The following is a 25,918-nucleotide window of genomic DNA, read 5'->3' as shown; positions in this document are numbered from 1 at the left end:
CAATGTAGGTCTTTTGTCAAACAGTGGCATATTTGAAAACGGATATTTATTGCTTCCAGTAAATAAACAATTCCTTCACATTAAACCGTGTTTTACATGGTTACGGATTGTTTTTTTGATGCTGGACAACATACGGATCAACTGGCAGGGATAGTAAGTCTAAACATCTGAACAATTGATACAACACATGGAAATTCCTATACAATTGTTTAGTTCCTTTTTGGTTTTTGGTATAGGTGGGCTATAGGCGAAGTGGATAGAGTGGCTAAATAATGTGGTGTGTGCTGTGGGAAAAGCTAAATAAAATCTTGCCGTAACCTTTTGCCATGTCTGCTTCATAAAGGGACCCCACGTAGACCTGCAGAGTATCATTCTTTTGCCATTATTAATGTGAGCTGAGCTCAAGACTTTTCTTTTTGAGAGGTGGCAAGGGGGTAGGGCCCAAAGATAGACTGTAAGGTCTAAAAAAGTAAATACAAATGTATTAGTTAACTACCATGAAATGTTTGAAGGAACAAGGCAACAAAGAGAAACATATTTACTAATTTAAGGTTATTCAGTGAGAAAGGAACATCAAGTCGTTCTTCTACTAAAACTAAGGTGGCAGAAATACAAAAAAAGCCTTAAATACTGTAATAAGAATTTTAGCTGGAAAAGGATAAACATTTTGACCGAGTCACAAGGTGACATTGCTATGTTTGCTTTGATTCTGGCCTCAATGGCCAGAAACGTAATTTCACAATTAGACGTATTCTTGGAACTCAGTTCACCCTGCTCATAGTTATCTCAAGGTGTTATTGAGAAAGGCTGCTCTGACAGAAAAGAGGCTGAGGTGGTTTGAGCTGTGATGATTGCTAGTTCGGACGAACACTGATAAGATTAATTGGTACCTCCTAAATTCATCTTTTGCATAGATTGAAATTCATTGATCAGTTAACTATCTGCAAGCTGACCCTTAAATGACTGAATCCAATCCCACATTTAGCAATCAAATTCACAGTCTCTCTCAAACTCCGCTTGTTTGCAAAGAGGCATATGTCTTTAGGGCAGAAGATCGGGGAGCAATACAGAGTGTTCACTACAGGCCACTGAATCCTCTATTATTCATGTACACCACAACTTCCAAATAATGCAGGTTTCTTGACATTAAAGGCTCAACGAACTATCAGGAAGACATCAGAATCTGGCAGAGCATGGCATTTTCCCCGGGAATACATTTTCAAACTTGTCATCCTATTACTAGCAGGCAAGTTCAGTCTAGCCTTTTCTTTACTAAAAACAACTTTTATACTAAATCCTTAGTGTCTATATCAAAAGTGTTTAATTATTCTGGTGCAGTATTATTGAAGACTTGGACACTTGACAACTGGTCAATAGCCTGTCACTTGTGCAATTGACACATTTGCTTTACTTAAGAATTATTCACAAAGGTCAATTATTAAATATAGTTCACAGCACACTGTTTATAGAAAACAATTGTGTAACATCTTTCTGTCTCAAAAGTTAATCAAAGTAGTCTTGTGTTGTTTTCAGACTCTATGAAGATCTGGAAAATGTTGTTAGTTTTAAATGCTTGATAAAAAAACAGTCTTTGAAATCACTAATATGATCACAGACAGTTGCATGCAATTTGTAACTATTCTGTGCAATGTGCAACCGTGGTTTCTTGCTTATAATGTGCTACCATTGATCAAAGGCCACCATACAAGGTGTCACATGGCAAAACTATCTTTGGGTTCCAATATAACACTGATTTCGTCTGTCTTCACTTACAGCATTAAAGTCTCCCTAATCACATTTTGACTTAATACATGCATGTTCAGCCCATATTGAGGCTTACGAAATATCCAAATTCAATTTGCCCCCAGGATTTTATCTAATTACTACTTGGTTCTAATTCTTTTCAGAGGCATTGTTTAAGGTCTTAATTTTGCTAGGTCCTTGGGCAAAGTTGCAACCAACTTGCCATCCATTTATCTGGCACCTTTCTATAGCTTTTGGAGTTTTTTGCCTCAAGTTCAGGTTTGGGCTTGGTGAATTCAGTGGTCTCTCGATGACTCTTTTATACCCATTTCAGTAAACTTCTACATTGCATCTGACATTCAGGATTTAAGCCCTAAATGGTGTCCCTCTTGACAGGTCACTAGTAGAACTGTGGCAAAGGTTATATACCTGACTTCCACACAGACTCTTAAAGAGTGTGCCTGTGATGAAGCAGGTTCTGACCCAGAACCCCTCCTTCAGATTTCCTAGATTTTTTACTTTTGGTCACTTTTTGGTTTTTGGTTTTCATTAATGGAGTCTCGCCCTCTGTACGTTTTTGTCAAAGTGGCTTTCATCTATAACTGATAACGTCCACTGAAGATAATGCTTCTTTTTGATGATCATCCCATGTGCTTGGACTGATGCTGTGGGTGTTTGGACTCTGTACACTGGGACTCTGCTAACCTGGCCCAGTGCATGTGTTCTGACCCCTAGAAATGTGTGAAATTAGTTGAAAATACTAATCAGCACATTAGCTTACCTATATGCCCAAAGTAAATAGTGAGTGAGTGATATATGCTTTATTTCGATACATAAATATCTTAAAAGCAGTACATACATTGAGATTTACATTTCTTAAGGCAAAGATAAAAACGATTAGAAATTTAAAAAGGATAAAACAATCAACACTGCTGTAATAAATATTTTTTTTTAAAAAGAATTAAATTTCAATAGAAAGCCTTTTAGAACGAATCACCCAAACCCATTTAAAAAATTTAGAAACACCACACACAATGGGGGATGATGTATCAGTCAATAAAATACGGAGGGCCACCAAATGCTGTCTTGTACCTAGAAGTCTGCACACTGGTGTAAGCCAGCGCCTCCTTGGAGCACAATAGTCCGGGCATTCGAAGAGAATGTGAGCCACCGTCTCAACCCGCGTTGAGCACAAAGCGCAAAAGGGTGAGGACTGGGGAGCTGATTTCCACCTAGACACCAGGTTGCCTAGAGGTAGAGTACCCACTCTGAGCTTAAAGTAGAGAGCCCTGTCCAATGGAATAGAAATGAGGTCCAGATAGGGCTCAAATGCAACCACCTCTTTAATTCTTAGGAATGCTGTGGTCGAGTTGCAGTGACGGGGATTCCCAATGAGTTTGGCTGATACCCACTCCCAGTAAAGTTTCTTCAGGGTGGCTTTGGGAGGAGCAGAACGGGTATCCCAGGAGTCGTCCAACCCCAGCTCCCCCAATAGGCTCCTAACGTCCCTAAGCCATTTAATTCTATGCCAACCCTCCATGGCAATCACCTCCGACAAGCCTGCTGCATATGATGCTAGCTCGGGGACCCTCCACAGGCGAGCCCAAAAGAGCAGAGGCCGGAGGCGCGCCTGGTCCGCGATTGATCTGCAACCCAAGTCAAGAAGCACCGGGACTGTTGGAGTGCTCAGTGGGAGCGCCATAAGGTCTTTCAGGAATTTGCTTTCTGCTTTAGCTAAAACCTAAAGGTTTGAGGTGCCCCACATCTCCGCTCCATACAGGGCGGCAGTTACCCCTCTGGCTTTATAAATGTCTATAACCGGGGAAATGCAATGTTTAGCAGATAAACAATGTTCCCTTGAGTAGGACACCAGTAACCCTTTTGTGGCTGAGCAGCATCTTTTGAATGTGTGGGGACCAGCTCATGGAGTTACTTAGGCAGATTCCCAAGTAATCAAACTCACAGACCCTCTCCAGGGGGACAGAGTTTAAGATCGGGGGAGGTCCTAACCTTTTAGGAGGGTTCATGATCAAAAATGTGGTCTTGTCTACATTAATCGTCAAGCCCCTGAGGGAGCAGAACTCCTGGAAGCGGTTGAGGAGCTTTTGGAGACCCCAGGGTGTCTTTGCGATGAGAAGGGTGTCATCAGCAAAGAGCAGGGTGGGGATCCGAGTGCCCGCCAGGGACGGGGCATCTGCTGGTTCTTTAAGCAGGTGCTCTACCACCCCATTCACGTAAAGTGAGAATAGTGTGGGAGCTAGCACGCATCCCTGGCGGACGCCCCTACACACCGGGATCCTATTGGTTTTCTCCCTGTTCGTGTCCCACCGCACCTGTGCATAGTTATCTGCATGAAGTTTGATCAAAAGCGACAGGATGTAGGGGGGCAGCCCCAGCCCCTGCAGAACCCTCCATAACTCCTCCCTAGGTACTAGGTCAAAGGCAGTCTTCAGGTCGATGAAGGCCATGTAAAGACTGCCCTTGCCCAGCACCACCACCTTCCAATACAGGAGCATCAGCCTAAAGGCCTGTTCGATCATCCCGGTGCCTGATCGGAACCCCGCCTGGAAGTCAGACAAACTCTTGTAGTCATCAGCCCATTGGAGGACCCTCCCCAAAATCACCTTCCCGGCCACCTTTTGGGAAGAGTCGATCAGGCTAATGGGCCTGTAGTTGGCGGGGCTGTCCCGGCACCCCTTTTTAGTAAATAGTACCCTGGCCCTGTCAGATAAATGTCACAAGTAGACTGTAGCACCTATGATGCCACTACTAAAGTGACAAGGCAAAGCATTGCTTTAGACCTGCCCCTAAAGCCTGAATGTGAAATTTTAAAACTGCAAATGGACCTGCCAAACTAAACCTTTTTGCATGTCCAAACCTTCTTTTGTACTACTTATAAGTCACCCCTAAAGTAGCTCCCTAAAACCCACAGGGCAAGGTGCATGGAGACGTGTACTCAACTTTTACATGTCCTGGCATTGAAAAAGCTCCAAAGTCGTTTTTCACTATGACAAGGTTGTCTCTCCCATGGAAAAGCACTGCGCTATATCAAAACACCTTATAATGCATAACTCCACATTGGGAATAGCCAGAACCATGATGAAAGGACTCGAATGATCAGTTATTTAAAATCCAATCTAGTGTATACTTTGAATTTTAAAGTACTATTTTGAAAATGCTACTTTTAGAAAGTTTAAACAACAAGGGAAAGTACCTAAACTGATGCAATTGATTAAATGTAAATTAAACTAAAGGAAGAAATAATATTTCCAACCTAGATTTTGCTAATTAATAGCTTTTTATTTATTCATTTTTTAAGACAAAATTTTTGGGGAAAAAGTTAATACATATTATGTACAATAGGACACTACACCGTTCAACTAAACAATGTTATAACACTAAGGATATTCATTCATACTGGTCAGACATATCACAGTCGTTCGAAATTTCATACATCCATTCTTACACACTCTGAACAAGAAAGAAAGAAAAGGAAGAAACAGAAGTTGCTCAATTAATCAAAACATCAGATATGATACATTAGTGCGTATCAACCTGGAAACAAAAAAGTACACTTGAAGTTCAAAAACAATCAATTATGCAGTGAAACAGTTTTTTATCAATGTGTACACAACTAAAGTGCAGTAATTATCAACACTTAAGTGATTCAAGAACAGAGCAACATTGGGTACAAGGGCCTACGCGTTTCGAATCCCAAATGAAATCAACGGGGGATTCTCCTCAGGGCCAATGGAATATCCTACTGGTCTGCGAGGCAACTTGGAAGGTGGAGTGGAGCAGAAGTTTCTGTCTGGAAACAGCTGAAGAGCAGTCAGTGTACAAGGGTTGAGTTATGGCAGGCGCAGGCGGACGATCTCACGAACTAGGCATACAAGTGGTCCATGGCGGGTGTGCAAATTCGGAAGAAATCAGTGGCACACGGGACCTCGTCTAAAATAATGATGAGTCCTTCATTTAAACGGGCGCTCGGTTTAGTGCAGAAAAGGGATTACAGCCAAGCGAATTTTCGTCACCGGGGGGGGGTTGTGGAGTGTTGATCCTGAATCTCAACTTCTAGCGCGCTGCAACGGAAAGCCGACTTGTCATGTACGGCGTGTAGGCAGAACTAATCTCCAGCGCCGGACATTATTTTAGACGAGGTCCCGTGTGCCACTGATTTCTTCCGAATTTGCACCTATGATGCCACTACTAAAGTGACAAGGCAAAGCATTGCTTTAGACCTGCCCCTAATGAAATTCCTAGTCCCCCATCGCAAGCCCTGATACCAGAACAAATTATCCAACCCAATGTTGGCAGCTTTTTTGATGATCAATCCTCACTGAACTATGAGCTTGAGTGGGGACAAGTCCCTAGCACAATCTCTATTACACCATCTGCCCCCGTAGCCGGGACTTCGCAGGAGGAGGACAAAGCCATATGCAAACTCATTAGCTGGAACGTTGCAGGTTTGAGAGCCAAAAGGGAAGATCCATTATGGATCAATTTTATTTCTTCCTTTGATGTGATAGCCATCCAAGAATCCTGGGAAATTTTGGCAAAAACTTGGCTAGACGGTTTTGCCAGTTTCTTTGTACCAGCGACACCCAGCCCTGCGGGGAGAGCAAAGGGGGGTCTCATTTTCCTCTTTTCACTACACCTTGCGGGGTCATTTAAGCAACTAGAGTCAGGCTCCCCTAATCTTTTAATTGTGGAATGGACTGTTTCACCGACTTGTTCCATTCTACTAATTAATTTCTACAATTCCTGGGAGAGGGCAATGGTCACTGATCACATTGCACCCCTACAGAAATTTTTATATAATTTCAGTCTTAATAAGCACACTGCTTTTGAGCTCATTCTGTTGGGTGATTTTAACCTCCATTTATGTAACCTTCCCTGTTATAAAGGTGAATTTGTGGGCCCTGTAGGGGCGTCTACATCCCACTTCTAACACACAAAATCAGGTGAAGCGCTGGAAGTACTGTTGGCTAGTTTTAACCTTTATGAATCTTTTAACACAGGTGGGGGGAAAGAGTCCCCACCTATAAAGGTACGGCTCAAGGATCTAAAATTGATTATATATTCATCACCCATGGGCTAAACACCAAGGTGAAAATCTATAGGACCATACCCTCATCCTATAGCGACCACAATCCTGTGTTATTGGTGTTGTGTTGGGGAGACCTTAAACGTGAGCGAGTGGGCCGCCCCCATGTGCAGGCGGCACTTGTGCCTACTGATCAGGGTAGGCGGCTCAAGTGGGGCAAGGTGGTCCCAGACGACTTCATGGCAACCCTTCTGCCTAAAATCGAGGGAGACATAGAGACATGTTTAAATCAAGAGACCTCCAACTACACAATCACTCAGGCCTTTGAATCTATATGTGCCCAAATATCGAGGGACATGATAGTTAAGCCCACCCAGAGACTGCCTAGGACATCTAAGTGGTTTGACGCCGACTGCTCACGAATACACAGTCGCCTGAAGCGCGCGTTAAAAGCCACACTGAGGGATAAGGTTCCTATTGTCAACTTGAGGAGGGAATACAAATTGACCTTAAAGGGGAGAAAAGATGAAATCAAAAGTGAAGCGTGGGACAAACTTCTCTCTATCGACGTCTTGCGTGATAGCAAGAAATTTTGGGAGATTATAAACCACCCTTTTTTTGTTGGGGCAGATAACGCAGCCACTGACTGTGTTATCCCAGATGAGAAGTGGGTTCTCCATTTTAAAGACGTCTATGGTGATAAGAACAGCCCAGCCCCGTGCGGTCCAGGGGTAGCTCGGGCGTTCCCTCCGGTAGATTTTTCTGAGGAGGTGTTGAAGGCCATTCTAGAGACCTAAAAAAACAAGGCCCCGGGCCCGGACGGCGTACCCGCAGACCTATACAGACACTCCCCGATAATTTGGTCCCAGGTACTAACTAAAGTCTTCAGGACAGCAAATGACAACGTGTTCCCCAATACTTGGGCGACCTCCATTATAGTGCCAATTTTTAAAAAGGGACAACGTGAGACCCATTTCCCTACTTGACTCTGCCATTAAAATCTTAGGCAGAGTCTTATTGTCTAAACTTAGTGGAAATTTGGAGGTCTGTGGGGGGCTTTCAAACATACAGTATGGGTTCAGAGAGAAACGAGGTACTCTGGACCAATGTTTGAATTTGCACCTGTTAATTGCCAAATACGCGGTGGCCGGGGAGGGGTTTCTTTATCTGGCTTTCATGGACCTCTCCTCGGCCTTCGACTTGATAAACAGGTCCAAATTGTGGTCAATCCTTTTTGAGATGGGGATAGATGCTTCCCTGGTCTCATTCATGGCCTCTTTGCACCAGGAGCTATTTGCCAAGGTAAGGGTCACAAATGAGGGGAGGTGTACGGACTCTTTTAGGTCCGTGAAAGGGGTACGCCAGGGCTGCATCCTGGCCCCCCTCCTTTTCACCATTTACATAAACGGGTTGGGAAAACATTTAGAGGAGGGGGCGGTAGACGTTCCGCGTGTGGGAGGACTGCAGGTCCCGGCCCTCCTATACGTGGACGACGCCGTACTGATTGCACGCACAGGTATTGGCCTACAGACATTACTGGATCGTTTTGGTTCCTTCATGGAAAATCTTGACTTGAGAGTAAACGTCAAAAAATCTCATTCCATGATAGTGGGTAAACAGAGAGGAAAGCTTAGATCCAAAAGCTTCACATGCAATGGCGAGGTGGTCTCCAGGGTCCCGGTCTTCCCTTACCTGGGGGTCCTTTTTGATGAAAAAGGGTCCTGGGCCCCCCAGATAAAGGTGAAGAGCCTATCCTTGGCCCGTTCAACATCTGCGCTTTTAAAGGTCTATAATACCAAGTGTATTCCCATTGCCACCTATGGGGCCGCCTTGTGGGGCTACGCTACCCATGATAAAATCCAAAGGGTAGAAAATGGGATAATCAGACAATTGCTCTCAGTCCCCAAATCTACCCCTACCTTTTCTATCCACTAGGAAGTGGGTTTGCCTTATATTGCAGATAAGTTGAATCTGGCACCCCTCCTATTCTGGGCAAAGACATGGCTTAATTCAGAGTTAACTTTGAACCATCTTATTCTGGAGGATGTCATGTCTTTGGACCACGCCATGAAAATACCTTGGTTGAAGTACCTAAAAAACACATTTTCTGCTCTAGGTAGACCGGACCTTTTCTTATCTCCATCTAACATCAGGAGAGAAGATGTAAAATGGATCAAGGCCCATTTTCTAGAGAGGGCGCGCCTTAACAGAGAGGAGAAGGAAATAATGAAACCTTCTGTAAGAGCACACTCTATGTTAATTACTACTCCCGCCTTGGAACCATACCTGAAATTTGTCACAAGACCTCTTCATAGATTCCTATTAGCAAGATTCAGGTTTAACTTGATTCACTTTTCCTTAGGTTGTTACCCATCATGGGCTAATCCAGAAGATGCCCCTCCCTGTGAGTGTGATAACTTTTCAAAACAAGATACCATGCATTTTATGATGTTTTGTGGGTTTTATTGTGCCGCTAGGAAAAAACATCTGTTACCTGTTTTGAGGGAGGCTGGCTTTATTCAAGTCAGACCCGCATTAATTCACCTCCAGATGTTGGGCAATATTTACATTACTTTTAGCGTTGCCAGTTTTCTAGCGGTAGCTTTTAGAATTAGGAACAAGCGTGTACCACTGAACACCTTATTGTAAACATGGTATCGTTTTAACTGATTTTTAATTTTGTGTGCCAAATACGATGCATAACAGCCTAATCATGACCTGCACATATTTTGTACATAAATGAATTGTTGATTTTAATGTATATGTATTGTATGTGCCTTTTATGATTTTTTAAAAATCGAATAAAGTGTACTTTGACTGACTGACTGATCTTCCTAGGCTTCAACTACAGACTTCAGTGGCAGAGATTTCCGGCCTTCAATGGTAAAAGCCTAAAACTTCCTGCTGAAGGAGAGGTCCTGCATTTCAGCTGGCTTCAGTCAACATGTCCCTCCCTGGATCCAGCTGGAACATCAGTACATCAAAGTCCAGGGTGCAAGTAGGAGGAGGCTCAGCTTTTCAGGTCACTTCACGGTTCTCAACAGCAAGTGCAGTCCTTCCTCTTTCTTTCACAGGCCCAGTGGTGATCTGAACAGTGTGCCCAGGGGTGACACATGTTTGCCTGGCACTAGCCTAAGAGTGTGTATTCCCTCAAACCTTTTGCCATCACTCCTTCATTTTTGCTGTGGGTGTTTTTGTTGGCATTAGGACTCTGTGCACTTTACCACTGCTTACCAGTGCTAAATGCTTGGACTCTCTCCTTTAAACATGGTAAAATTGGCCTACACAGAATTAGCACATTTAAATTACATGTACGTCTGTAGTAAATGGTACTACATGTATCCAGGGCTTGGAAATTCAATGTTGCCTGTGGGACTTCGGCACTCAGTGCCCCACCCTCTTAAGTAACCTTTTAAAACATGTCTCAAGCCTGCCACTGCAGCATATTGAGCAGTTTTAATCTCAAGTTTGGACCTGGCAAAATAAACTTTTTGTCAGTCCTAATCCTTCCATTTTAATACATATGCCATCCCTAAAGTAGGACCTAAAAGTTAATAGGGCAGGGTGAATCTTATTTAAAAAGTAGGACATCTATGTTTAAATTTTACTCCTAAAGTTGTTTTTCACTGTTGTAAGACCTATTTCTCACACTGATTAACACTGGGTGACCTTATTACATTTAATACATTATAACTTTGGATTCAGAGCAGATGGAAACATACTGGTTACACTCAAATGAAAAGTAATTTGTAATCCTCCTAAATGGTAAAGTCGGATTTTAAGTCATAATTCTGAAAATGCTACTTTTAGAAAGTTGGCATTTCCGTGTCCTAACTATTTTCGTCCTATTCCAGTATTCAAAATCACATGAATGGCTCTGCTTTTGGAGTTTGTGTATTGCTTCCAGACAGAAGCACAAAGGGGATTCAGGTGTGTACAGGATGGGACATCTTGACAGGATGAATGGAAGGGGCTGTTTCCAACCCTACTTACAATTCAAAGGGCTTTACCTCCTGCACACACAAAGGAATCTGATACCAGGCCTGCCTTGACTACTGTCATCCCAGACATCAGGGGAGGGGGAAGAACCTTCCAGAACCAGATGTGGGGGTAGCATAGGTAATACCCCCACACAAAGACTAGCAACAGGTATAAATATTGGACCTCCAGAGCCACTCATTAGAACACTCCTGGATCTGGGGAAGTTTCAGACGAAGGACTGCCCTGCTGCCAGATGATAGCCCTGCTGCTTGAAGGAATGATCTGCTGCTGAGAAGGAAGACTGGGCCTGCTTGCTCTCATCCCAGGATAACCTGAGTGACTCGAAGGGCCAGTTGACTGACCTCCTGTGTGCATTACGAGGACACAACAGGCTTCAGAGACCTCTCTGCAACTGCTCATCAACCTACTGCAACTGGGCCTGCCTGTGCCCTGCTTGCCTCTGCAGGAGTGAGTCACTGATCCCTGAAATGTGCCTCCTTAGGTTCTGAACCCTTGGCTGGCATCAGAGAGAAATCCTCCTTGTCTCACTGAATGTTCCATCAAATCTGGTGCAATACTCTGCAAAGCCTCTTGACAATCAGCTGACAGCTTCATTGGAACCAACACCAGGCAAAGCAAACCCCCACAAAACCTCGCCACACATCTGAGAGCTTCATAGGTATCGACACTAAGCCAAGCAAAGTCTTGCAAAGCCTTCCTGCACAGCTTAAAACTTCATCAGAATCGACACCGAGCAATAAAAAGCCCTTTAAATTGAAGCCACACATCTGCAAGCTTCATCAGAGACCTCTCACCAAGGACATTAGGAACAACTCGCAGAGGGACAAATTTGGTCCTGTGCCCGGCCTGCACTCCATCACAGTAGGCCGTAATGTGTTTTCTGCTTCTTGGTACTATTTGTACAGAAACTTTTAACATGAAATTTTTCCAGTTCAACTGGTTGGATTTTTGATGTTCAGGCATTGCTTTATGTACTAAAGTTTACTCTATTATCCTACATTTGTTTTGAATTTTTCTTCTGTTGTGTTTTCACTTTATTACAGTTTGTGTGCTGCATAACTACTTAACACATTGCCTCTACTGTCCAGAGGGACAAAGGGGGGCAGGCCCAGGTGTTAGCTATATCTACCTGTGACAGGGTAGACATCTTTGTGGCTAAATAAGTTTCAGGGCACATCCCAGATGGTTATCCTGGCAGAGGAGCAGAATACATACCCAAGTCCTTTGTTTCAGTTCTGAAAGCAAGTTCACACCTCATCAAGTGGCTCCTGGTTGACAACTGGACACTCAATTAAATGGGGGTTTAGAGGGTTTATGCAGGTAAGAGGTGGATTTCTAAAAGTGTCTTTTATAAAAACAAATTTCAACTCCAACTTTACCAGTGAACTAGGTTTACAATAAATGTTCAAAAAAGTCCAAGAATGAACTCTGTAGCAGTTTCCTAGGTGTCAATAACATTATTAAATGCAATTATGTACCCCAATAGTTTCCTATGCAACAGCTAACCATGATATCGTGAAAATTGTTTTTGCATGAAGCTGTGACAGCCTTGTGCTAGAACACTTTACTGCAGCTATGGCGGCAGTCTGTACTGTTGCTTTTGCGGCTTCATCAGCCAGTAAATGTCCTGTAATGTGTATTCCTACACATTGGTGGCTCGGTGTGTAAATTGCATGTGCCCGTGAAAAACTTGCTTTGAGTTTCGCCACTTGTCCCCACAGCAATTTATGCTTAATTGTGTACCCTTTTGAATCTCTCAATCCATTCTGGCTCCGATACTGTAAATATTCATTGTAAAACTGGATACAATATTATGAGTCACACAATATAAGTGTAAGGAATTCAGAATCTGTACTCTGTGTAAGCTTTTAGTTCAGCCAGCCGGCTAGATAGTGCCATCACCTAGTGACTGGGTGTATTTTTTAAGAGGCTGGAATTCTCCATCCTTTATTTTACCCCTAACAGCTGCACAAGGGGCAGAGTATTGATGTTTTGTTTGAACGGCAGGCTGGGTAGAACCATCAGACTAGATTACGAAGTTATACTGATTTAGAGGCATTATTTTACCGGCCATATTGGAGGTATGCTTGTGTCTGTAATGTAGAGACAAAGACCATCTATATCTGTTGCTGTTAGTGAATTGGCCCACTGTATCTATCTTGGATGTAAAGCTTTCAAGTTAGGAATGCTGGCCTTTCTGACAGCCTCTAAGGTTGGAATCAGAGTCACGATGATTATTCGTTTTCCCTGAGCCAAAAATCTTTCTTTCACTACCACTGCCATCAATATATTTTAAGTTGTGCATAACTCATCTCTGCATTGGAGTATAAATGTGATTTATTTGCAGTTGGTACAGTGCCACATCCGTGTAACCTGTAGTTCCTGCGATTATATGGCACACCAAATTTGTTGTGTGAACACGTGTGTGTAACTGTTTGGAGGCTAGTATGTCAGCTTGTACTGTTTGCAATACCTCACTGTTGTGGTGTCCAAAGCTTGTTTAAAAAGTCTGGAGGAATCAAATCATTAACCGGTTTTACCCTTTGTGCACAATATGGTATGTATGCTCTACCAAAATTTTGAAAATCCAATATTGCCTGGAGTTTTTTTAATGTGTTTGGATGTTTGAAAAGCGCACATGAGGAAATGTGGTGCTACACATTTTCCCTTTCTTGACAACTCACTTCCCAAGAACAGGACACTGAGGTAGGCAATTTCAGATTTTTTTTAAAATAGAATTTGTAGCCTATGCAAGCAAATCCTACAATTATGCGATCTACTCTTACCAATTGTGTTGCTACGTCATTATCCGTCACTTACATGTCATCAACCTAGGACAATGCTTTGTCATCAAAATCTTGTAACAGTTCTGTTATACAGGCTAAATTGTCTGTAGTCTAAGACTAAGCAATATGAATGATCTGGTTTTATTAATGGAAACAAAGGATTGTTAATTGGTGAGGGGCAACTATCTATTGCATCCTGATATTCAAGGTGTATGAGTAGTTCTCTAACCTGTTGTTTTGATTCATATATGGGATATTGTGGTTGTGCTTGTTGGCTGGACCTTCTGGATATGATGTGGTAAGGAGATCCTTCATCCTAACTCACATGGTTGCAATATAGTGCTGGGCTTTAGTTTCAGCCCACTCCTATGCGTATGCATATTTTAGTGATTCTGAATGAAGGTTCGAAAAAACTGGTGTTATTAATGATTGCCCTAGTGGGACTTTCTAACAAACTCCAGTGGCCAATCTTTTTCAGCTAAGAAAATGGAAGAGCCAAATGACAAGTTCTCCAAAAAGAGAACATTAATGGCGCGCAGTATATTCCCCTTCATCTGAGGTTGTAATTCATATAATTGACTTGTGACACTTATGGCCTGATTTAGAGCTTGGCGGATGGGTTACTCCATCACAATGGTGACGAATATCCCAACCGCCAAAACATAAATCCCATAGGACATAATTGGGATTTATATTTTGGTGGATTGGATTGTATCACGGTTACACAAGTTATAGCACTTCTTAGAGGACTCCTGTTGAGCTGATCGACCCTGTGCTTTAGTCTTCTCTTTATTTTTCTATTATCCAGTGTTTTTATTAGAAAGCTCTGGTTCCTGTTTGAGTTATCCTTTTCATAACTACCTTTAAATTATGGTTCATAGGCCTGGCTCTAAAACTATCTCGACCTATTGAGGAATAGGTTTCTGTGATAAGTTTAGGTATTTTGCGCTCTTGGTCTACTGGAGCTGCCGTACTACCACGCTGCTGAGTCCCCTTTTATGTTACTTATTATCATTGAGGATACTGTAGCCATATTTGCCATTCATTTCATACCCAAATCCAGGGCATGATCTGCCCCCTATTCATTTTGAATCTGTTTAAGCACCTCAGGCAAACCAGATAATGATGGTGTCCCATGCGTTATGGTATAGACTGCAGCAAAGACGGAGCCCCAAGTGGCACAGTCTTCCATCGAGGAACCATCCCTAATGGTAGGCACAATATGAGAACTCTATTTTTTGGGGGGTCCTTTATGGGGAATGCTTCAAGCTAATTCATTATGTTTGTGGAATCCAGAACGGAATCTCATCCTGCCTGACAGGAACTATACCCATAATTGCATTAATCATTACTGGACTAATTCCAGGTGCTGCCAATTGTGTTTGAGCACCTTGAACATCCCTTGTTGGGTTTGCTGCTATGGTTCACATAATAAATTGTGTCAGTTGTCTGTATAATGTAAGTAAACATGTGTATGGTACATGTAGTTCTGGAGCGGTAATGGCCATGTTGCTCCCTCATTACTGTGGGGACCTAGTCTGACATTTTCTAACGTATGTGGTAGGGCTTTTAGGAAACAATTCATATGTTCCTGTTTTGTTAATGGGATTTGTAAATTCTCACATGGGTTATAGTTGTTTGGTACTTGTGCATCAGTTTATGTGTGACAATTCCCTTAGCTGTCATTTGCTGCATTGAAGGTGATCCATTAATAGAATACCTCTGTTTCCATACGCTTTAGGGACCTCTACCACAAAGGTAACATCCCCCACCCGTCAGGGTAAACCCATGGTGCAATAACATTTGTGTCTGCAATCTAGTGGCAAAGCCACTTGTGCTGGATTAGCCATGTGAAAATCTATAATTCCGAGGGGTAATCCTTTTAAAGATTCAAGCTTTAACAACCCACAACCAAAAATAGGAATTTCCTATTTTGCAGAGAAGGATTTTTCCCTAGCACCACAGATGTCTCCTGTTAATTGGTGAGTAGGGTCTTTGGGCACACAAAAGAAAAACGAGTAGGAAACCCATTAAATAAGTACCCAAGCTAGAACGTTGTTAGAGCCATATCATACAATTCATACTATATCAGGAAAACCTGTGCGTTTGGACAACATAAATGTCAAAATTGTGTAAGACTGCGTCCACCCACACCATCAGGATATGTTAGCTTTAGTGCTGGCTAGCTCCCAGTGCAGCATCTGGACTTCTAACCGTACAAGGTACCGGATGGTATCTGCAACCTCAGAACATGACAACTCTGACTCCCCAAGTAAATCATGGAAACAGATCAGTCCCTTTCATTAGTAACTAATGTACGCCAAAAGAGAGACACAAGAAATACGGAAATTGGCATTTCAAATATTGATTGAAGCAATATGATTCTTGTGTTAAATATGTGCTATGCAATGATTGATAGAAGGAAACAGAACAGAGTAATCAGCATTACAAGAATGGTAAAGAGGATAAACAATTCAACCATTGTGCTGTTAATTCATTGTCTACATACATATATAATCAAATCTATACTCCTACCTAGCACTTCCTACTCTAGTGGTTTTAGGGGGCACAAATCTTCCAGAACACCTGAGGATGATCTAACTCTCCAGTTACCTGTGGGTATGTTTCATCGGGAGCCTGTTTTTGTGCAGAGCAGGCCATCATCCTTCTCAGGAAGGTAAACATAATTCTGCTGGACTGGAATTCTTAACAATAATAATAATAATAATAATAATAATACTGAAGCTTATAAAGCATGACAGCTACCTCAAACAGAGGTTTCCCGGCGCTGTAGTAGCAGACGTAACGTGCCGTGAGGCCAAGCATTTAAAATCCAAGCCTAAATAGAACTGAAGAGTCACGTCTTCAAGGCCTTTCTGAAACAGGTCTCTGATTTGGCCTGTCGCAGGTACCCCGGGAGGGCATTCCACTTTAGGGCCGTTCTAACTGTGAGTGCTCTGCCACCCAGCCGTGCCTTCTCAAAGTCGGTGCTTTTCTTGTTTAAACAAAGGTTTAGTGTCGCTTATGTGACAAACTTCACCCATGTTTCCATGCCAAGGCTCTAGTCAGGTTGTCATTGTTACTTCTAACTTGCAGAGCTGTTGATGAGCTGCCAACAATAAACATCAACATGTTGCACTGTGAACTTAATGTAGACAACAAGGACCCCCTGATTGGAATTAATACTTCCTCAGACAGGGAAACAAACAGTGTGTATATAACTAAGAACAATCCTAACAAAAGGAAGGGTGACTGCAAAAAGAAACCTGTCAATACATTCAGTATAAAATTCTGTTGGGCAAATGTTTAATGTGGAGTAGACAGTACTTGCTTCCAAACAAATTGTTTCCTTCTTTCCTCTTATAGTGGCTAATATCCACTTCTAATTAACTCACAGTCGATCGATAGCCGTTATGAAGGACCTGACACTAAATTACTATGGATAAAAGAGAACATATATAAGGTATCTTAAATTCCGATATACATCTACACTACAACATAATCACATCACAAACGTCATCGCAAAGTTTACTCACCTAGCGGATCGAATCGCTAACTTAAAATAAGTGGTTAGCTGGTTCTAAGCATAACACATTTATTCCGCACGACCACTTATGTAGTTCAGATTGTGGCTTCGTTTCATAAAAAATCACTTAGCATCTATAAAATGAGCCAGAATGAAGCTATAATTAATTATATATTTATATATAGACGATTAGCGCATTACTGCGTCCATAAATCGTCCTTTATCACCATCATGTGTTTACCTGAATAGATTCTAGACGTAGTATTTGAATTTGAATTTAAAAACATTTATTGAGCGCGCTTATACCCAGCGGTTTCATGGCGCTATAGGAGCTAATACTAGCAGCAGCAGCAAGAGGGGCAGGTTAGGCAGCAAAAGCTCTGGAGAAAAGGAGGGTTTTCAGATTCTTCCGGAACTCTAAATAGGAGGTTGCAGACCTAAGTGTCATGGGAAGGGAGTTCCAGAAGGCAGGTGCAAGAACCGCAAATTTCGCCCCACCTGCTTTCTTTTTCTTGAAGCGAGGTGTGACCAGGAGTGCAATGTGGGTGGAGCGGAGTTCTCTGCCCGGCAGATAGGGTTTGATGGCTGAGCATATAAACTCAGGGGCAGTGCCCATCCTGGCCTGGAAGGTGAGGCAGCCTAGTTTGAATAAGGCCCGTTCCCTCACGGGTAGCCAGTGCAATGATTTCAGCAGTGGGGTTGCTCGGTGGAATTTGGGCAACCCATGGATTAGGCGGGCAGCCTGATTTTGCACTAGCTGCAAACGGTGTATGGCATAGGCCGGTGCGCCGTTATAGATTATGTTCCCATAATCGAGGCGCGAGAGCACCATTGCCATCACAATTATTTTCAGTGCCGGGAGGGAGAAAAAGCGGGAAATCTTCCTAATTATCCGGAGGGAAAAAAAACAAGAGGAAACACCGAACTGACCTGGGGGTTTACAGATAGTTGGGAATTAAGAAAGATCCCAAGGGTTTTGACTTTAGGAACCGGGAAGGGGGGGGCACCAAGTGATAGGGGCCAGAACGAGGGGGACCAGGGACTGAAACCACCTCCTGTCAAGACCAACTCTGTCTTGTCAGGGTTGAGTTTAAGGTGGTTGCAGTTCATCCAGTCTTGGATGAATAACATAACGGTTTGAAAATTCTGAACAGAGGAGGGGGAGTGAGAGACGTTAAAGATGAGCTGGAGGTCATTGGCGTAATTAAACACCGTGACCTCGAGCTGCTGCAATGAAAAAATAAGGGGATAGATGTATAAATTAAACAAAAGAGGGGATAAAGAAGAGCCCTGGGGGACGCCGCACTCCACCTTTCGTGAGAAGGCAGTGAAACCAGTGAGATGAACGGCCTGTGCCCTATCGCACAGGAAGGAATTGAGCCAGGGGAGGGCAGAGCCCTCTATGCCCGCCGCCCTGACACGAGAGAGAAGAATGGAGTGATCCACCGTGTCAAAAGCGGCGGACAGGTCCAAGAGAACAAGGGCTTGCGGAAGGTTGGTGTCAATACCCTCGCGGAGTCCGTCCATCACTGAGATCACTACCTTCTCTGTGGAGTGTAGAGGTCGGAAGCCCGCCTGGCAAGGGGAGAGGCAGTGATTTGCCTCCACATAAGTGCTCAGGGTAGTCGTGACATGGGTTTCTAAGACCTTTCCCAAATAGGGCAAGAGGGAAATGGGACGGTAATTAGCTGGGGACAAGGGATCAGCGCCAGTTTTTTTTAAGATCGGGATGATAGCTGCTGATTTGTGAAAAGAGGGAACCACACCATTACTTAGTGAGTCATTAAGAAGCGTGAGGGGAGGGATAGGACAGGCCGAGAAGATCTCTCTTAAAACATGAGCGGGACCAAAATCCAAGGGGGAGCCCGACTTCACCCGCCGGAGCAGAGGGAGGAGTGAGTCCTTGGTCAGCAGGGGGATGCTAGCCAGTTTGGAAGTAGAGGGAGGAGGGGACGGGTTAACAAAGGTAAGCGAGGGAGGAGGTATATTCATTTTAATCAGTGCGACTTTCTCAATGAAAAATTCATTTAGCGAATCGCAGAGATGTTGAGAGGGAGGGACTGTAGTCGTAACTCTATCGGATGCTGCCAATTCGTGGACGGTGGCAAAGATCTCTTTGGATTGGGACTCTGCCGCTAAAATCCTTCCTGAGTAGTATTCTGTTTTAGCCTCAAGAATGCCTTTTTTATAAGTCTGTAAGGCAGTATGGTATGTGGATTTCAGTAAAGGGCTGTAGGCTCTCCTCCAAGCTCTCTCAGCTCTCCGTGCAGCTAGTTTTTTCACCTTAAGGTCAGAGTGGAACCACCTATTAGCTGCATGGGCTCGCTTAACCGTAATCCGCCTCAAAGGAGCGAATTTGTCGCCCGATTGAATCAGCCAATTATTGATGGATTCCAATTGGACTGGGGCTGCAAGGCCTGAGAGATCAGGGCTGGACTCGGACAAGGATAAGCAAAGGGAGGGCATATCGGCTTTGCCCCATTTCCTGATCCAGGTGTTCTTGGGGAGCGGGGGCTTAACCTCAGGAGATAGTGCAAGGGAAAAGGAAATGAGGGAATGGTCCGACCAAGGGCAGGGAGAGATGGTGGGGGGAGTTGTGGGAACATTTAGGGCCCAGATTTGGTCCAGTGTATGACCATGAGTGTGAGTGGGGCTATGGATGTGAGGTACAAAATTGAGGCTAATCATGAGGTCGGTGAAATCTTTAGAATGAGACGTTTCGGCAGGGTCGTTTGGCCAATAATTAAAGTCCCCTAGGACTAAGACTGACGAGTTATTTATCACCAGAGTAGCCAGGAGATCTTGGAAGCTAGAAATGAAAGATGAAGTAAGTTGAGGGGGCGGTAGACAAGGACACAGGTCAAAGGGGTTTGGTATGAGGTTGAGCGCGCTACCAAGTAGTCAACCTCAGGGATTATAGGAAAGGGGAGGATCTGAAAGTGCAAGTCAGCACGAGCTATCAAGGCTACTCCTCCGCCCGTCTTGCCCTCAGGCCGATCCGCTCGGATGGCAGAGTGTGAAGGGGGCAGTGCAGCTAGAACATTGGGCAGGGAGTCCGCTCTGAACCAGGTCTCGGTTAAAAACAGGAGATCAGGTTCATGCGTGTCGATATAGTCAAATAGCTCGTACTGGTGTTGGACAGCTGACCGGGTGTTGAGTAGGGCACCCGAGATGTTAAATATCAGCGATTGAGGATTAAAGGAAAGGGGTGGGGTGGGGGGTAGGGTAGAAGGCAGAAGTGTCAGCTGGGTAACAATCTCCGGGGGAGAGCAGAGAGGTGTAGTAAACAATCCAAGAGAGGTCACACGATTGGATACGGCGAGAGGAATGGTAGTCTTCTTGTTGTAAATAAGAAGAAGGAGAGGGGGAGGGCTCAATCTTCTCGTCCTATGTCCTGAATAAAACTTGTAGCGTTTTGTAAGGTCTGTGAGTTAATTAGAAGTGGATATTAACCACTATAAGAGGAAAGAAGGAAAAAATTTGTTTGGAAGCAAGTACTGTCTACTCCGCATTAAACATTTGCCCATGATATTCTGTATTAACTAAAATGGGGGTCATTATTACTCAAAGACAACATGTCCTGGTTCTACTCCCTCAATATACAATATTTTTAAATATACTCGAATACCTGTATGGCCACTTTCAATTGATCACCTATCTAATTTTGAATATGATTAATAAACAACTGCTCAAATATAACACTGTTAGTTTTGTAACCTGAATAGCATATATTACTGTGCTGTAGCTAGCAAGGAAGGTGTGCTGTTTAAATAGATTGTTAAGAATCTGTCTCCTTTTTTTAAGAAGTTCTATTTCTAATTGCGATAGACTTTTTTAATATATATTAGTGTTTGTAGGTTTATGTTTATTAATTATATTTTTCAGATATTTTGTGGCTCCTGAGGAAGGCGTTTTTTGAACCGCCGAAACGCGCGTCGAAAATATTGATTGCCACTCTTTGTCCTTTGGTCTAATGTTATGTGATATTCCATGAATTTTGTGTCCCCCCTCTCTTTTTTTAGACTATGTGATAATACTTTATGAATTGTATATAGTTTGTGTGTTAATTTGATGTGATTTGTATATTATGTTTATTTTTAACTTGAAATTTTATTAAAAAGAACAGAATTTTATACTGAAATGTATTGACAGGTTTCTTTTTGCAGTCACCCTTCCTTTTGTTAGGATTGTTCTTAGTTATATACACACCGCACTGTGAACTTAAGCCTGGTACAGAATGTTCAAGGCCCTGATAATATGCCTATGCAGAAGTGTAAATGTAAGCAAATGTATTTCAAAAAATGTTATCCCATATGGATGCACATGCAAATGTGTGTCAAGAGTCAGAATTTAAGAAAGATGTCAACTTTAAAAGTGAACTGTCTATTATGATTTTCATCAGGGACTGGATGAACCACAACCATCTTAAATTGAACCCGGACAAAACCGAGTTGGTTCTTACAGGCGGTTCTTCCAGTCCCTGGAACTCTCTCTTTTGGCCCCCCTCGCTCGGTCCTCCCCCCACTCCCTACTCCACAGTCAAAACCTTGGGGGTCAGGGTGAATAACCAACTCACCTTACACTCACGAATTAGTTCTTTTGTCTCCTCCTGTTTTCTCACTCTCCGCACTATTCGCACTGTCTCCCGTTTCTTTTCCCCTCTGGCACTTAAACTGATCATGTCCGCTCTGGTGATTTCACGGCTGGATTACGCCAATGCCCTTTACAACGGCATTCCCGCGTACAGCCTGCGGAAGCTCCAGCTGGTTCAGAACCAAGCGGCACGATTGGTGTATGGTCTTTCGCGCTCTCATCACTCCACTCCCCTCCTTAGAGAGCTTCATTGGCTCCCTGTCAAGGAGCGTTCCCTTTTTAAAACTGGTTGCATGATCTTCCAGGCTCGCCAGGGGTCTGCTCCCGCTTTTATTTCCTCTCTGATCAGTGAATACGTTCCTGCCAGAGAGCTCCGATCATCGTCCAAATCCCTCCTTCAAATTCCGCGCTTCAAACGTAAGAAGTGGGGAGGTGCCAAATTTTCAACTCTGGCTCCCACTTTCTGGAATTCCCTCCCCGACCATTTACATTTTGCCTCCCATTATCCTTCCTTTCGCAAAGACCTGAAAACTTTTTTGTTCAAACAAGCATTTTCCCTGTAAAATTGTTCCTTATGTTACTGTTAGGGCCAGTCTGACTTAGCTTCGTTTGTCGAACCTTGTTTATATAGCGCCAAGAAACCGCATGGTGTATGCCGCGCTCTACAAATGTTTTAAATTCAAATTCAAATTCAACTGTAAAATGGTGATGTTCCCTATCTGTTGCCTTCTGTAAACACATGACACAAAGACCAAGAAGGAATATACTTAGATAGCACTGAATAGAAAAACAAGTTGTTCCTATATTAGAACATTGGAATGTTCTGAGCTCCCTTGAAGACAATGGAGTGGCTCCGGGCTTCTATAGGCTGGTAAAACCCTGGAGCTCTAACATTCCTATGTTTGTCTTTCACAGCAACAGTTGTGCACAAAGGCCTCACAGAGCCCGAGGGGGATTTTAGTCCCCTCTGGCTCTGTTATGCCTTTGTTATACAGATTAGAACATTCTGCCCTAATGGGGAGGAATGTTCTAATAGCCTTATATCCCGCCGTAGCTGGGGTATACCGGCCATTAAAGGCCTGCTCCCTTGTTAAAGACCCTCACCTTCGGCTCCAGGTGCGGCCGGCACAGGTAACCAAGGCGGGGTGGGGTTGGGCGGGGGGGGATAAGTGGACAGACAATGAGATAGTGAAAGTAAAATAAATAAATTAATAAAACCACTTACCTTGTGCTCGCCGCATCGCCAAGTCGGTTACCTGTGCCGGCCGCGTCTTTTAGCTTGGGCCTCTAACGCTGGGGCGGGTGTTTAATGGCCAGTAAAGCCCTCTACAGTAGACTATAAGGCTATATTAGACCCTTGGAATGTTGAGAGCTTCTTTGACGACAATGGAATATCTCCAAGATTATAATAGCTATTATAAGCCGTTGTCTCCAACATTTCAATGTTTGTCTTCCTTTTCCTCCCTTCTAATTTAGAATATTTTACCCTCAGTGGGTGAAACATTTAATAGCCTTATAGTCCTTTTGCCTTGGGCCAAACTGGTAGTTACAGGCACTGTCCCTCGTTATTGGCCCTTGCCAGCAGCTAGCGTCTTATAACTTGGGTTCAGGGGCTTTAGCAACCTGTATTACCCTCAGCAGAAGTCTATCCAGTTATATTACAGAATACATTGAAATGCCATGCACTAAAAAGTGGGCACATTTTTGTTTAACAGAACTAATAGGTATTTCCAGTACAGGACACAGGCACTTCAACTATCAGAACTCTAGTCACATGTCAAATTAGTAACATAGGCATTAACAGAAGGAAGGATTCAATCCCACTGAGATACTCATCACTGTGAGACTGTCCATCCTGGTGCTCTCTGAATCTCTTTGATTGGAGTCGCGGAGGAGTCATTATCTGAGCTGCCCTCTCCCCTGAAGCTATCATTAGTCAAAGGGATGTATGTAATCAGTCCATAGAATACATAAATGTGTGTTGGTTAGGTTTTGTACTGTCCTATTTAGATGCTGCCTCATTTGCTCCTAATAAATATTGTAACTGAACCAAATATAGTTGTTCCTTATTGAGGTGCACTAATATTGTACACATAAATAGTCTTTTGACCTAGCCAACGTTAATAGTTTACACACATCCTAACTTTGCATACAGTCGTGTCCCAGACTCTTGTGCCTAATCTCCTATCTAATTCGGCCTATTTTCTTTCAAGTTTACCACTCAAGCTTATAGCCAGCTTGCTAGTTGTCTCCAGTCTACACTCACAATTTCTGCATTGCATAAACTCCATCCCCATTCTCCACTCACCAGATGGGAAAATATAAGGTGTACATAATGGGCCATCCTGGAGTCCTTGCTCCAACCAATCATAGTTCCCACACAAAAATACAATGGTTTAACTGTTAAGATCGACCCCATAATGGATCACCCCTCCCAATACAATGGTTTACCTGTTAATAATGACCAGGGCACAAGTCGTAAAAAAAGAAGTGGGGGGACGCTGCCGCCGGAAGTGACGTCACGACAGGAAGTGACGTCACGAAAGGTGCCGAGCTCCTCATCCCAGAGAGGCCAAAGAGTGAAGTCCAGCTGTTTGGCAGGGGGGACAGCATCCCCCCGGTAAAATAAGTGGGGGGACGCCATCCACCCGCGTGGTAGCCCGACTCGAGCCCTGATAATGACCCTGTAAGGGATTACCCCTCCCGCCCGTCTCTTTCCCACACTATTTCATTGTGTGATCATGTAATAAAATGGCGGCCATTCAGACGTGCATAGTTTACTTACTGAAGCTGAACTGATGATGTATGTTGGTATTCTGGTCTTGCCTCACTTTTCTTCCCCTTCTGCTTTACCGTGTTAATTCTAGCCTCCAATCCCCTTCCTTCCAGCCACGGTTCCCGGGTACTTGGAGTGCTTTCACCCTCAGCACTTTTGGTTGCTTCTGATACTATATTTACTTCAGAATGTTTTGAGAGATTTTTTAACTTGTAAAAAATGCATATAATGAACGTATTTCTCAAATTCATGCATAGGGGCTTGTTAAGATATACATGTTCAACAATCTGATGTCTAAAACTTTCAGAATCAATTAAAAAAAGTTAAAAAAGTAATTTAGAGTCAGGGATTTAATATGCTTACTTGCAAACTGGTTCCTCAAGCTCCTCAAATATTATATAGTACAATTCCCAAAGGTTATACTTTTGATGTGAACTCGGCATCTGCTGTGAAGCAGAATTTTGTGACAAATTTTCGTTGTATTAGTTTAGATTTTTTATTTTGAAAAAATGTTTCAGAAATATGAAGTGCGGGTTTACATGCTGCTCAAGTTTTTTCGCACAACTGCAGGTTCACTTGCGACCACTTAATGTGTCACGTTTTACCTGAACTAAGAAGCACCAGCATATTTGGAAGACAAAACACATTTTGACGATACTACTTTAAACTAAGGTCATCATTTTTAGGTTTCGACTTTTAGGGAGGGGCGAAGCCACTCCCAGTCGAAATCTGTTGTTTTTAGTAGTGAGGTTAGGACAGCCTCTGTTTCCAATTGGCTAGCTCCATAAATGGAGGCTAGCCATTGGGAGGCAGAGGCTGTCAATCGCGCTTTCTCACGAAAACGCGATTCGGGGGCCTTTCTGGTGCTTTTTTTAAGCCCCGCCCCTTTGTCCCGGGCCGCGCTGCCATTGGCTGCCGGCCCGGGACACCCCCGTGACGTCATTCCCGGGCCGCGCTGTGATTGGCTGCCGGCCCGGGACACCCCCGTGACGTCAGCCAATCACAGCGCGGCCCGGGACCTGACTTGTTTAAATGTTATTTCCCATATCTTCCTAGAGCGTCTTCCCTTCTTGTAAAATGTCTTAGTGTGCCATTTGTAGCAGTCTACAAAATTATAAGAGGATAGCATGCCATCTCAAGATGGCGGCCATCTTAAAATGGGGCATTTAATTAATATCTAACTATTTGTAGCATGAAACAGCACGGAAAATATCATTTTTTTTCTAAAGAAATTGCAGTCGAAGTTTAAGGCGATTAATACATTCAAGTACGTTGCATGTAAATATATGTTTATTTACACATTGTGTCTGTGCTTTTTTGCCTCATTTAAGATCCGCGTTCCTACTTCAAACACATGTTATTTTATTACTTCGATACGACTTCTCTTACAAAAATAATAATAACAAGTCGTTTAGCCTTAAACGTAGGACCGTGGTGATTGGGCT

The 25,918-nt window shown here is 43.3% G+C and overlaps 1 protein-coding gene across 1 annotated transcript in view; it reads right to left on the bottom strand.

The window, feature by feature from the left end:
* The window catches only part of TRDN (triadin), an 865,465-nt gene that overhangs the window by 631,405 nt on the left and 208,142 nt on the right, over positions 1-25,918 (bottom strand). The window lies entirely within an intron of this gene.

The sequence above is a fragment of the Lissotriton helveticus genome, chromosome 6 (genome assembly GCF_964261635.1).
Source record: "Lissotriton helveticus chromosome 6, aLisHel1.1, whole genome shotgun sequence".
NCBI lineage: Eukaryota > Metazoa > Chordata > Amphibia > Caudata > Salamandridae > Lissotriton > Lissotriton helveticus.
Note: the sequence above shows the minus strand (reverse complement) of the source record. Positions and strands in the feature narration are given on the sequence as shown.